This window comes from Danio rerio, chromosome 10, assembly GCF_052040795.2.
Source record: "Danio rerio strain M-AB ecotype USA chromosome 10, GRCz13ab, whole genome shotgun sequence".
Taxonomy (NCBI): domain Eukaryota; kingdom Metazoa; phylum Chordata; class Actinopteri; order Cypriniformes; family Danionidae; genus Danio; species Danio rerio.
Window position 1 is genome coordinate 24,380,621 of NC_141030.1, and position 15,848 is coordinate 24,396,468.

The following is a 15,848-nucleotide window of genomic DNA, read 5'->3' on the forward strand; positions in this document are numbered from 1 at the left end:
GAGAAAGTCTTAACATACAATTTACCTCTATCCTGTACGACAGGGTATGTGAATATACACTTTTATGTTTCATTCCTTAGTATTCATTGTGTCTGCAGATTAATTAACCATATTTAACTGTTTTTGCTGAAATCCTTGCTGCAATCAAAAACGAGTAATGTGTACAATTCAGCATAGCGTGAACTTACCTAATATGAAATGAGAACAGCAGAGTCCAGCATTTTTAATTAGGTCGTTACTCGATTTAGCTCCCTTTTAGCCAAAGACGTCTGCGGGTGGCATTAAAAGCAGTGTGGCAGAATGTTACGTTTTCTGTTTTTAGACTTTTGAATTTGGCATTCTACCACACAACATGACATGTTTGCTATAGCAACCAGTCTCTTATTGCAACCGAGGGCCTGTGTGATGTTATGTGTGACGAAGGTTGGTAATGCCTCTATATAATGTGGCAATAAGCTTGTACTGTTTTGTGTAATTATACCATGGACATATTCATCTATGTAAACACAAGAAAACAACATTAATGTTATACCAGACACTGTAAAAAGCTCCTCCCCAGCCACTAGACTTTTCTAACAGGCTATTAGAGTGTCATTGATTGATAGAAGGTGTGTTGTGGGACTGCTTTACTGGAGTTATTATTAAGGAATATAGAAAGCGAAATTTAGCAGTTTTTATTTTTTTTTTATATAACAGTAAACACCCTTATGTATTAAATATATGCTTATTTGTTGTCAATTTTTAAATAATGCCAAAAAAAAAAAACTAAATTTGTGCATCTCCTGATTCGTTTATACAGCCATGTTGCCATTGTAGCTGCTGTATTTGCGGACATTTTTATACCCCTTGAGAATGTTGTGGTTATTGGTGGTTCTGGAAAATCTTAATTTGAAGGGCTATCTAGCCCCTCCTCTTAACCCTATGCCTTTAAGCTAAAGAGCATACCGCTTTACGTGAATTGGGGCTAAAGGGTACAATTGGGATTGGGCCTAAATAGCATTGCAGTTATTACCTACAGTAGTAGTTATTTTGTAACTACTAGGAAATAAGTAGTTATTACATAGTACACCCTAACAACTGTACTGAACTGATACTGATTCATGTGACGCTCCAGGGTCTGACGAGTCTTCGCTGAGGTCCAGCTTCCCACCTCCGGCACTTGGACTGCAGCTCTGCATAAGACCTTGGCCAGTGGATAAATGATCGTGCCCATCTGAGCCTGGTTCTCTCCAGTTTTTTTCTTCACTTTCGCCAATTGGTGAACTTTTTTCCTCGCAGCTGTTGCCACTAGCTTGCATGGTTTGGTATCTGTGGAGCTGCGCATGGATTGATTACTCTTCAGTGTTTGGACTCTTTGTAGTGATTATTAAACCACACTGAAGTGAGCTAAACTGAACTGAACTTAAACTTTGAAAACTGAACTACAGTGTTTCAATTTACTATGATCAATTTATCTATGATCTACACTGTTTCAACTTACTATGATCTTTTATTTGAAGCTGCTTTGACACAATCTACATTGTAAAAGCGCTATAAAAATAAAGGTGAATTAAACTGTACCTATCAAAGATCATAACAATCACTCATGCAACAAACAACTGCTTAGTAATGTCATAACAACCATTAAGGACACCATTGAAACCAACTTAGTGATGCCACCCCAACATCCCCAGAAACCATCCAAAAAAACCTTACTAAGCACATCAACAATCACCCAAAGAAAACATAAACTTAAAAACCCACGTGACAAGTAACTTCAAAAACCCCAGAAATTCCTTAGCAACACAATTTTGACCACCCTAACAACCACCTCTCAAGGATTATTTCAATCACTAAACAATCACTTAAAAGTAACCATGGTATCAAGACTTGTATGTTTGAATCAACATAGGCTCATTCTGAAAACAGCGCTATATACATTTCTGTAGATCATGAATTACATAGCCAGAAGCACGTATGACTCCATTTCATTATTTAAATGAACACTACAGGAGGTATGACGCCATTCTTTTTCGTGCTTAGCAGCTGACCGCTTACCTTCGAATGGACTGCTTTCCCACTGTTACCAGTTTGTCCAGTTAACTCATGTATGTCGGTGGACTTGAGATGCAGAAAGGAGATGACCACAACAATGGGGTTCAAGTCCGATGAAAAACTGTTTCAGAAAGTAGGTAAGACAAAAAGAGAAGCCAATATATATATATAACAACAATAACAGGGTGAGAATGTGGTAAAACGTGGTAAAAATCAGACAAGGGCTTCTCTTTTTCTGAAAAAAAAAATTGTCTGTTGGGTTTAAGGAAGTGGGTGGGTGGGTCAATCTGTGCTTTTGAAAACACTATCGGTTGGGTTTAGGGAAGGGAGAAGTTGGGTCAGTTGATTGGTCTGGCAGTCAATCATTCAGTCAGTCAGTCAACAGCAGCCTCTGGTGGATTTACATGAGAACAGCAGGTGAGAATGGCACTCACAAGAGATATTTGAAATCTCACAAAGTGTGCACTGTGGCCTCTGGTAGATTCGTAAAAACAAAAACTGCAAAAAAATAAAAACTTATCTTCAATAATGTATATGGAGGTATATAGAGGTACGTTTTCAGAATGAACCTGGTTTGTTTTTAAAACAATGTAAATGATGTATCTTTGTGAAAACATAAGATACATCATTTACATTTACATTATTAAACTAACACATAGTTTATACCTATTTTTGACTATGTGTAGTAACACCCCCTTCCTACATTGTTGTAAACGCAGGCTACAGTGCAATTACGATTGCATAATTCTGCTATGATGCGACACTGTACGGCCTTGGGTTGTAATTTTCAGTCGAAGGGCAACAAAAGAACTGATGTAAGTCTTTGCATCTTTTCGAGTGATCTGAAGAGGAGAAAAATTGGAACATGCCTGTGGATGTACAACACATCCTAGGGATGCATGTCTTTGTTCTCACCACTTCAGCCCTGACACCTGTAAGGGGTTTAATCAATGACATCTAATAAAAGATCTTACAGGTGATGATGGCCATTTCCGGCAGGCACTTCAACTTCCCTTGCTTTAGGTTCCCCCGGACAAAAACTAGCAGACTGAGGAGCATCTCAGGGATGTCTCCCTTTTGAACTCTGCCCCCAATGACTCTTTTGCCCCCTCATACACCGCAACACCCTCCTCATTACTTACACTGCCTAATAACTAATATAATTACTAACATAATAACTGCACTATTTTATATGTGCACATGTAAAAATTCAATTGCACTCTTTTCAATTTATTTTCAATTGTACATACCAACTGAACATATACATTTATAATTATGTTCATATACAGTTGAAGTCCCTGAATTATTAGCCCCCCTGTTTATTTTTTTCACCAATATCTGTTTAAAGAAGATTTTTTAAACACATTTCTAAATACAATAGTTTAATAACTAATTTCTAATACCTGATTTGTTTTATCTCTGCCATGATGACAGTGAATAATATTTTACTAGATATTTTTAAGACACTTCTATACAGCTTAAAGTGACATTTAAAGGCTTACCTAGGTTAATTAGGTTAATTAGCCAGGTTTGGGTAATTAGGCAAGTTATTGTATAACGATGGCTTGTTCTGTAGACTAACACAAAAAATTTTAGCTTAAAGGGGCTAATAATTTTGTGCTTAAAATAGTGGTGAAATAATTAAAAACTGCTTTATTCTAGCCGAAATAAAACAAATAAAACTTTCTCCAGAAGAAAATATATTATCAGAGATACTGTGGAAATTTCCTTGTTCTGTTAAACATCATTTGGCAAATTTTAAAAAAAGAAATCAAAATTCAAAGGGGGGCTAATAATTTTGACTTCAACTGTATTTCTGTATACCTCTGATTATTAATAGCAACCTGTACATATATTCATCTATTGTTAATCTTCTAGCAATAATCTAAACACCCTAAAACAGACTTGAAAGGCCCTAGCAACCAAACAGAGCTCCATAACAACTACCTCTTGATCCTAACAATAAGTTAAAGCAGCGTTTCTCAAACATGTTCCTGGAAGACCACCAACACTGCATATTTTGGATGTCTCATTTGTCTGTCACATCTATCACAGGCCTTTCATTCTCTGCTAATGAGCTGATGATCTGAATCAAGTGTGTTTGGTAAAGGACAAAGCTGTGCAGAGCTGGTGGTCCTCCAGGAACATGGTTGAGAAACACTGACTTAAAGCATCAAGCAACAAACGACTGCTTAGTACAAAAAGCACAAAAAAGGACAAAAAGCATCAGCCAATCAGATTTCTGTATTCAAATACACCAGCTCAGACAGTGGCCTTTTACTGACTAATTTTATTGGCTGACGATGCAATGATGGTCGCGCCAACCCCAACTTCAGACACACCCTCTGTCAAGCATTGATGCTCTGTGCTGAAGCCCTGTGTGAATCGGGTGTAATTTTTACAAATAAAGCACATTACAACAGTTTTGTGATGCCTTCCAAGCAAGCATTTTTTATTTTTTAAAGATGTCTAATAGCTGTCTAAACATAGTCGTCTTGGCTAAATCAAAGCTAAATTAGGGTTGTCAGTGAAAATCTAATAGACGTCTAAGTATTAGCCAAAAATAGACTAGTCATTAAATAAACAGAAATAAATTATTGCACATATAAAGTCTGTCTAATCTGTCTTTTTTGGTGACTAGTCTAGTTTTGGGCTATTCTTAAAATAGATTGATTACATTTTCACTGACAGCCCAAGCTTAGCCTTGTTTTAGCCAAGCTGTCTACATTTAGATGTCTATTAGACATCTATTAAACACACAGTTGTTTGCTGGGTTGGCAGCAACAGTAATCACCCAGAACAACAAATACCCCAAAGCCACTTACTACCACCTTAATAACATACAGTAGGGCATCCACCACCTAAGTTGATAACTGAAATGGCATGCATGTAAAAACAACATTCAAACCATCTATTACTATAGAAAATGACTAATCAAAGAATCACACAGACACACTTTCACACACACAGGAATGGGTGTCTGGTAGAAAGTGTGGGCTTATCACCTCATTCGCTGTTAGTACACAGAACACAGCAGTTTGTTTTTCCTTGTTTCTCATTTTCGCCTGTCACTACAGATGTGACCACACACTCTGACATCTGTTTGAATGTCTGTTCTAAAGGAAACAACATGTCAACAATCACACACCATTGTTAACTGCTCGCACTGATTTAGCATGTAGTTTGCTCTTTTCTGCCTTTCGCTGTTTTTTTTTTTCAACCTCCAAGTGTTTCTAAGAGCTGGAGGATCTGTCTAGTGTTGATTACTTAATAGTGCTAATGAGAAACACTACACGACAGAAAAAGCTTGCATTTGACAAAAATATTTATTGTGAAGTTTATGTTATGCTAATATATTTCAAGAGCAGTAGTAATGAAATTACTGTCACCTCACAGCAAAAAGTTCTCTTATTCGAGTCCCAGCTGAGTCAGTTTGAATTTCTATGTGGAGTTTGCATGTTCTCCATGTGTTGGAATGGGTTTCCTCTGGGTGCTCCGGTTTCTCCTCCAGTCCAAAGACATACACTATGGGTGAATTGAATAAACTAAATTGTCTGTAGTGTAAGTGTTTGAATGAGTGTGTATGGGTGTTTCTCAATACTGAGTTTCAGGTGAAAGGGCACCCTCTGTGTAAAAAATATGCTGGATAAGTTGGGTGTTCATTAAGCTGTGGCGATCCCTTATATATTAAGGGACTACGACAAAGGAAAATGAATGAACAAATTCATCTGTTATACTGGATTTTAATAATTGTTATTGTTTGTTAACAATGCTCGAGTATGCGGTCTGGTCTCTAAGGCAGTACTTTCTTTGAACCTGCTGTGCTTTGATCGACTTCAGAACATTATGGTTTATTATTTGAATTTTGACCACAATTTTATTTTGAGTGGATTAAATATCATAAGATTTTATTTGACTAAATCTATGATAATCATGATTAGTTCAATCATATCTATGGATCTATGGATTTATGCAAAAAAAAAAAAAAACAGACTCACGAGAGAAATTTGAGATCTGAATAAGCGTACACAGTGGCCTCTTTTGATTTTGCAAAAACAAAAACTGCTAAAAAAGGAATCTCCTAGGATGTTGTACTCTCCAGAAATGTACATAGGGGTACATATTCGGAATGAGCCTGGGTTTTAAAATTTGGACAGACAACATAGACAACTGTGACACACCTTATTTTGTCTTAAAAAATAAATAAATAAATAAAAAATAACACTCTAAAAAGACCAGCAGTTATATGTGCAGACTGTATAGGACAGTACACAACATTTTTAATTTTTTAAGTAGTTTCTTTTAATAAACAAATTAAAGAAATTAATCATTTTGACAGATAATATATGATCACAGAGTGATTTTGTTTTGTTTCTTGATTAATACCACAGTATGAGCTAAGAAATGAACACATAACTGGATTAGCAATTGAAAAGCCACACATTTGTATCATTATATTTTACTTTGATTATACACATAATTTATTTTATGATTTTGGCAGTTAATTACTGCATTGTCATAATTTAAGAGTCCTTCATTTTATTTATTTATTTTGTTGTTAATTAATTGTCTTCTGTTCTTTCTGGATTCTTATGATAAATTGTTTTGCATATCCAATGTAGGCAGCACGCTGCCTCAGTGTTTAGCACTGTCACATCACAGCAAGAAGGTCACTGGTTTGAGTCCCGGCTGAGTCAGTTGGCATTTCTGTGTGGTGTTTGCATGTTCTCCCTGTGTTTGTGTGGGTTTCGTCCGGGTGCTCCGGCTTCCCTCACGGTCTAAAGACATGCAGTAAATTGGATGAACTAAATTGGCCGTAGTGTATGAGTGCGTGTGTGAATATGGGTAGGGCATCTGCTGCGTAAAACAGATGCTGGAATAGTGGTGACCCTAAGCTGAATAATGAACTAAGTTGAAGGAAAATTAATGAATCAATGATATTCAACATAAAAAGCTCTGTGAGTAAATTTTGAAATAAGTGCAATCATCTAAATAAAAGAAAAAACATTAATGTTAATGTCAGCAGCAGATTTATAAGGTTGCTGTGACTTTAAGACCTAATGGACAGACCCACTTAACAGAAATCCATCCAATACTCCCCAAACTGTAACACTTTAGATATACCTAACTGGGTTTGCATGTATTGTGGCATACTTTTGTTTAGATCTGAAATAGGCTGAGACTTACAGTATTTTACTCTGTCTGAGAGATGGTATTTTAGGTACATAAAAATCTCTTTTGAATGGGGTTCTTGGTTTTCCAAATACTGACATTTAAAAAACATTTTATGAAACATTTGGCAAAAATTATAATTCAAATGTGGGCATAAAACTTCTCTGCATGTAGGAGATAAGCCCTGATTCATCCCTCCCTGCTGCTTTTGTCTTGTTTTCATTAGTGAATGAAAATGACAGGAATTCTCAACATATATATTTTTTGTTTGTGTCTTGTTTTTTTCCTAAAGTAGAATTCACATAAATATCATCATGAAATTTATTTTTCAGCATAATTAATTCTGGTCAGTTTGCCAAGATAGTTGCATTTGCACGATTCATATCAGAAATATCTGCACTCTGGAAGTTTATGAAGAAGTACCCTATCAGTCGCAAGTTCATAAAGGAGTCCCACAAGGCTCAATTCTCGAACTGCTGCTTTTCATGTTGAACATACTACCCATTGAAGATATCTTCAATTTTCACTGTTATGCTGCTGACGATACCCAACTCAGCATGTCCTCATACCCTAATGATACATATCAGTTCACGAAACTCACAGAATGGATTGTTGATTTTAAAAATTGAACAGCTAACTCTTCAAGGCTTCAACTACAGCTGCTTAAGGGTATTAATGCTGTTAAAGAGATAGTTAACCCAAAAATTAAGAATTCCTGTTAACTTACTCACCCACAGATGTAGATAACGTTTTTTTCTTCAGAAGAACATTAAAGAAGATTTTGAGCTGAATTTGTGGTCCTTGGTTTACAAGATACTAAGGTCTTGTGAAGTAAAACGATCAATTCGTGTAAGAACTTGAACATTATTTATAATATTACTATCTTTAATCCACAGCCTTGTCAAACTGTAGTCTGGTTTCTTTAATGACAAAAGCTTGAGAGAACACTTAAATGAGAGGTCAGGGACTTGTTGACAGATATATTAGTGATTGGCGATTTCATCTACTCTAACATGCACCGATAACTGTTTAAACTGATTAAAGCTAATGATATTGTAAATAATGCTCAGTTTTTTACCTTCACATAGGGCTTTACATCACTTCACAAGACCTCAGTGTGTCACCAGGAGCCAAGGCTATTGATTTACGCTAGTTTATATGTGTTTATTTTTAATCTAACTTATCTAAAACCATTTACTGCCATTATATGTATCAGCAGGGATCATGGATTAAGTTAAAAATCTTCTTTAATGTTCTACTGAAGAAATAAAAGTCACCTACATCTGACCTGTATAAAATAACTTTTCGTTTTTGGGTGACTTATCCCTTTAATGAGGAAAAAAGCAATTTGGGAGCCAGTGTTTAAAAAAGAAGACTAATCCTTGTCTATACAGTATACACTTACTGGCCACTTTATTAGGTACACTATACTAGTATTTTGTTGGACCCCCTTTTGCCTTTAGAATTGTCTTAATCCTTTGAGGCATAGATTCAAGAAAGGTACAAGAACTACTCCTGAGATTTTGGTCCATATCGACATGATAGCATCACACATTTGCTGCAGATTTGTTGGCTGCACATCAATGATGTGAATCCTGTGTTCCACAACACCCCAACTGTGCTCTATTGGACTGAGATCTGCTCACTCCGGAGGCCATTTGAGTACAGTGAACTCATTGTAGAGATGGGTACACTGTAGTCATAATGGGATGGAAATGGTCAGCAACAATACTCAGGTAGGCTGTGGCACTGACACAATGCACAATTGGTACAAGTGGGCCCAAAGTGTGCCGAAATATCACCCACCATTACACCACCACCACCAGTCTGAAATGTTGATACAAGGCAGGATGGATCCATGCTTTTATGTTGCTGAGGCCAAATTATGACCCTACCATCCAAATGGTGCAGCAGAAATTGAGACTCGTCAGATCAGGCTACGTTTTTCCAATCGTTTATTGTTCAAAATTTGGTGAGCCTGACCAAATTGTAGCCTTAGTTTTCTGTTCTTAGCTGACAGGAGTGGCACCCGGTTCAGCTCGAACCAGTCTGGCCAATCTCGTCTGACATCAACAAGACATTTATGCCTACAGAACTGCTGGTTACTTTTTTTTTTTTGCATAAAAATCCCACAAGATCATCAGTTTCTGAAATACTCAGACCAGCCTGTCTGGCACTAACAACAATGCCATTCAGTCACTTAAATCACTTTTCTTCTCTATTCTGATGCTTGGATTGTACTGCAGCAGATCATCTTGACTATCGCCCGGTTTACACTAATGCGTTTTCGTTTTAAAACGCACAAGTTTTGCTACAGTTACGCCATCCATCCACACTACGCCGGAGTTCTCGAGCGACAAAAACGGAGCGTTTTGAAAACTCTGGAGAGGCAGTTTTCATTCTTTTCATTTCATTTCATGCTGCTCCGTCTCAGTATGGATGTGGGAAAACGGACTCGGAGACATCTGAAAATGGAGGCGGGGCTGCAGACATTCGCTTATCTTATTGGGGTTTTTCCTCAATATTAAGTAGCATACACACAGTTCAGTCTCACATCCTCTCACTGTAAGTTCAGACTTTGCAAGTTTGATATGGAAAACAGACTCTCGAGGAAATGTCCGGTAAATCTTCAAAGGGAACATTGTACTTTATAACCTTATTCACATCATCCTGGCTACGTTGTTTAATTTTCTCAACAATTCACTGTATGCGTATTTATAATAAAACAGACTCTATAAAATTACTGCCTCGTTTAATTTCCATTAAAAATACGAAACGTACCCTCTGCTTTGCTGAATGTCAGTTTTAATAATAAATAATAGCCATTATGAAAGTATAACGCACAATAAGTTTATACATTATAGGAAATAAAGGCAAACGATCAGTCAATAGACAGAATGTATGTGGTAACATTAATCATTAACTTCTCTTTGCGCTCAGCCAAAACACATTACCTGAGAACAATTAGATTCAAAAGACCAAAGTCGGGGAATATGTTGTTAAAAAAAAACAACAATATAAATTAAATATCACGTTTAGCAAATATAGTGAGATTAGATCCAGTGGAAGATGGTTGATGAGCAGTCCGACCAGCACAGCTCTCATCTGTGTAGCGCTTGCCAGAGAGAGTGTGTGTGTGGTCACGTGATGTGCGTTTTCAGTGTTTTGGTGTGGACGGAGAGCTGTTCAGAAACGATGGGTAAAACAATAGTGTGGACGCGGATTGTTTTCATTCTAAAACGCCTTTTTAAAACTTGCACTAGTGTAAACGGGGCCTAAGTCTACATGCCTAAATGCATGGAATTGCTGCCACGTGATTGGCTGATTAGAAATTTGCATCAGCAAGCAGTTGGACATGTGTACGTAATAAATGGCCGTGAGTGTATGTCCTGTATTACTTATACACACACAACATGTTTGTATTTTTTAGGATCATAAACTAGTTAATGATGTCTACAATCTTAAAAAGATATTTTCCCACTGAATTTACAGTGATGCCAGATGAAGCAGTTTTGGTTCCTCAATGAAGCTTTCAGTGAAGTGTCCTTACAAGAATCATGTATTTCTTAATATTGTAAAGAACATATCCACGTTAAAAAATGTTTGTTACTTCTCAAAAGCACATATTGATGCTTTATTCTACATTAACTGGCTATTCTCATACTAACTAATATTAAGCAGCAAATAGAGATTATATTGATACAGATAGTAAATATTTGTCCCCCATTGGCTCTACAAATACATGCAAACTCTCAAATACAGACCCTTGAATAAATGGAACCTCATTGTACACCGAGCAATGGTTAAATTAGCATTCCTGTCAACTTGTTTCCAATAACTTGTAGTTTCCAGGTTTACAAAAGTAAGAGAAACAGTCATGTGTAAAAATTGAGCACAGTGCCCTAACAAGCTTTCCCTGTGTTAGCATGATTACTATTTATCTCTCTTGAAAATTGGAATTATTGACAGCTCCTGATGAGATGTTAACATTACGATGTGATGGGAATCAGGCTCTTTACAGTGCGTGTTTCAAGCAGAATGCATTTCTGGAGGAAGAATTACGGGATCGATACCAAGCAGCCTCATTCATAAAACCAACGCCACGGAGTGCTATACAGACGGCTGTCCGCTGTCTTTCTGATCCATCTGCAAATGCAATTAGCAATGCACAAAGCAACTAGAGGTCTGCTACAATCAATAGCACACTTCCTTTCGTGAAATGCTTCAAGCCACCGCACTCAGAGAAGGCTGTGCAAACACGCTCATGGCATTGAAAAAGAAAATGGCCTGTAAGAAACGCCAGTATAAAGTGTGCTGCGTTCAGCACTTCATGGTCGTGAAATAAATGGCTGAGTGGACCAAACCTTTATGTATTAGAAACATCTTCACAGCCCTAATGGACTCAATGTAACAAAGGGTATGACATAATAAGCATGCTATGCCAATACAGAATTGTTTACTTTTCTTCACTTGCTCATGGTTATGGTGTAATAGACTTTCTTATATCACCCACCTGTCTGTTCATCCCCACATTCATCTATAAGGTATGCACTTAAGTAGACAAATACACACATCTGTATTATATTGGTAGCATTCTTATAATAGTTACTTAAGTAAGAGTAAAGAAAAGTGATAAAAATACTCATTTTGAAAACATACCACTATATACATTTCTGGAGAGCACCAAATAAGTTTTTTGGCAGTTTTTGTTTTCACGAAACCACTAGAGGAAACTGTGTATGCATTTTAAGATCTCAAATTTCTCTCACGCCTGCTGATCTGGTGTAAATATACCAGAGGCCACTGTCGACTGACTGACTGAATGATTGACAGACTGACTGACCGATCGACTGACCCACCCTCCTCCTTCCCTAAACCCAAGCAATAGTGTTTTGAAAAGCAATCCAGTGGTGTGTGAATCTGTCCTGACAATAAGGTACAAAGTAATAATCTATTAAATAGTTCTTAGGTCACTAGTAAATTCGTTTTAAAGACAAAATGCCGCCATATGCATTTCTGGCTGCATAATTTGCAGAAATGTACATAGGGGGCATTTACAGAATGAGCTTATGTTGCAACTACTACACAAGTAGCTAGTTCTTGATCGGATTGATAAAAAAAAACTTTCACAGACTAATTTCATGTGTGATGGGTATAGTAACATCACATGACCTGATTTGCAATACAATTAAAAACAAGCCCAGGTGTTTTTTCAGTTAAGTCTTTATTTTCCCATTTCCAACACAAACCTCACAGCATTTAGTATGAATGTTTGTTCATGAATTTGTGTTGTTTGTATGGAAAACATTTGGAGAGTGTGTGAAATGTATTACAATAAGATCAAAGTTCTCATAGTAACCAAATCTCCATTAATAATAGTATAATGATATTATTTTACTCTGAATGCTGCATGTTTTTTTTTAGGTTGGAGCTGGAATTTTTGTAACCTGCAATGTCAGTTTGTTATGATGCACACAACATGAGTTGCATCACAAAACTTTTTTTTGCAATCTTGCAGTAAAATCAGCAGTCTGAACTTGATGCCAAGGGTAACCGGCCCCTGATAACTTACATAGATATTTCTCCGCTTCAGCCATCATGTTTCAGCTCCAACGGTGCTAAATGAAAGCAGGAGATAAACATTTATGCAGCCCTAAAAACCTGCTATATATGAGCTAATTACCTTTGAAAAAAGGATGCTTATTTATAAACAAATTTCAAGAGGATCACATGCTTATTATTGATCACAGCTGGTCCCGTATAAGCTATCACATGATTTACCAATCGGATGAATCCAAACACATTATAAATCACTAGATTTTCATATAGTTGGCTTTGTCTTGAATAATCTCCCATCCAACCCTACTCCTTTCCCTCTTTCCTAGATTAATCCATGATAGGCTGGCATGACGGCTCAGTACTTAGCATTGTTGCCACACAGCAAGAAGGTCACTGGTTGGAATCCCGGCCGGGCCATGTTTACATGATTTCCCCATGTTTGTGTGGGTTTCCCCAGTTTTTTGCTGCAGTCCAAGACATATAAGTGAGTTGATTAAAAAGCCCCTATTGTGGGTTTTCGAAAATGACCTTCCATGTAGTTTGTAACACAGCTCTACGTGAAGTGAAATATCCAGCTTAGGCTTAAATCTTAAAGTGGACAGTTTTTAAAACTATTGATTCATCTAAAAAAAGAGTCGACTCATAGTGGTTAGAATGATTCGGCTTCATAACGAGTCTTTAGAAGTTTCGGCGTGACGCAGGCCCGGATTGGCTAATCGGGAGGACCGGGAGAATTCCCGGTGGGCTGGTCCATTTTTTGGCGGCGAGGGCCGGTGTCCCTAGCTCCAGAATCTGTTGCTCTCAGCAGTCACACTTTTTAAATTAATTAATTTATTTACTTGACCACAATTCTTATTCATTATTTTACCGCAGCTCTGGTCTTCCGAGCTCTGGGCTTTCTACAACATGTCAAACACACCTTGTTATCAATCATCAGCTAAGTGTGAACTGTTGAATCAAACTTATTACTGTTTGAGCATAAGGAAATTTGACAAACCTAACTAAGTAAAATAAAGTTTATTATTATTATTATTATTTTTTTACAAACATTTACTTGAGTAAAAGTAGACATTTTAAATTTACTCTTAAAGTTCAAGTTACAGTTACTCAGGTAAATGTAACAAAGTAAAACGTAATTCATTACTATTACAAACATAGTTATGTCTTACATAAACATAAACAGTAATGTAGCCAGTACATAACCTGTGCATTAGGACTTAAAGTGACATTAGCTCTGTTTAAATTATATTACAAGTACATTTGACTGGAACAGGTCTACCAGTAAATACAAAAAAGCTCTGTTCACATAGGTAAGGACGTTCTACAATTGGTCAGATACGTACCATTCCAAAATACCAGTAAATTTATGCCATCATTAACCAGAAACAACCTACACGGCTGTGCTAGTATTTGTAAAGATGAAGGGGGTTAATTAAAAGTTTCATTTTTATATCAAACGTTCTCATTCATGCAGCTGCTTTTGTTCCACTGGTTGCAGGTAAAAATACAGTGGTTCATCACAAGCATTTTATCGATATTTTTTTCCACAGTTGGCACAAACATTGCATCACTGTCTGATTAACAAGCAGCAACTACTTTCAATGTGTCTAGACTAAAGGATTCAAATGCTTTTTTTTATAAACAGACTGAATGTGAATGCATCTTTGAATCAGAATGTTCTGATTGGCCCAGACTCAGGAGTATGTCACATCAACATGTTCTGAACATCATAAATGTAGACGGCTCTTATAATCATTTTCCTTTTGGTTTTACAAACAGCAGACTTCTGGGAATTTACTAGTAATGATACAACTTCTCATTCCGGAAAATTGCCAGAACTAAATTACCAGTATTTTTAAAAAGGGCCTCTTTACACATGATATTTTACAGCTAATTTTCAGAAGTATATATTTGTGAAAGGGACTATTATCTTTTTAATAAAAACAAGATAATTATTTACTACTCTTAGTAACTTTAGACTGTGCATTTTTCTTTCTTCCCGTCTAACATATTCCTATCTTGTCTGTCTGTCTGCTCAAACATCTCTTAACTTATTTATAAAGTTACCTTTCATACCTGTCTGTCTTCCTATACATTCATCTACCTGTTTATTCTCCTGTCCTATTAGATTTTTCAGCCGGATTTCACAAGGAAACGTAAGTATTTTATGTTTTGTTAGTTTAGTGGCTAATTCGCACAAATTCATACAAGTCATGTGATCATCAATAATAACACAGTCTCTCATTTTTCACAGGATGCATTCTGTGTTCTTGCAGTCTCCAGAATTTGTTCTTTCGAGCTAACCTGACAAGATCAGTCTTCACAAGAAAGCAAGTTCATTCTCTGCATTCTTGGAATTGAAAAATAGCTTCTTTCTGTCTAAACATCTTTCGATTTCTTAATAAACTTTGATCCATGTACCTATTTATATACTGTATATTTTCATACTATCATCCCTATTTACTTTCTTTCTTACCTGCATGTACCTGCATGTGGAGCTAATACCCCTTTACCGCATCATCAATACTATCATAATAAAGATCATTATGTTTATGTTAACGATTTTTGTAAATTACACAGCATTTAACTATAATGTTAACTGTTTTTTTTATTGTAGGAGAGTTATGCAGAATGTTACTGTAGTTCAGTTGCATTGTGAAAATTGCTATATTTTAGAGTAAAGATATAGAACACTGTAAATACATAAACCGCAAGTTAAATGGTGCTGTAAATGTAAATACAGTATTTTTGCGGTAATACATTTTAAGTAAGTTGCTGGCAAACTGAGTGGGGTCTGTCTGCGGACTGCAAGACAGGGGTGTAACATGAACGGGCCTTAGGGTCATAGCTTGTAGTACGTTGGAGGCATAACTTGAAGTTAAGGAGACATGTCAAAACTATGTTATCGGCAAGATGGCGCTGTACATCAGTTATTAACCTCCATACCTACCACAACTCTAAACCCAACCATTACAAAGTTATTAATGTCTATACCTACCACAAACCTAAACTCAACCATCACACAGTTTTTAACATCTATACCTACCACAACCCTAAACCCAACCATCAGACAGTTATTAACC

The 15,848-nt window shown here is 36.5% G+C and overlaps 1 long non-coding RNA gene across 1 annotated transcript in view; it reads right to left on the reverse strand.

Moving 5' to 3' along the window:
• The window catches only part of LOC147835051 (uncharacterized), a 46,006-nt gene extending 40,387 nt beyond the window's left edge, over nucleotides 1–5,619 (reverse strand). Inside the window, exon 1 of the long non-coding RNA XR_015501105.1 lies at nucleotides 5,424–5,619. This is a non-coding gene — a long non-coding RNA (uncharacterized LOC147835051). The remainder of the gene's footprint in view (nucleotides 1–5,423) is intronic.
• Nucleotides 5,620–15,848: the final 10,229 nt, after the last annotated feature.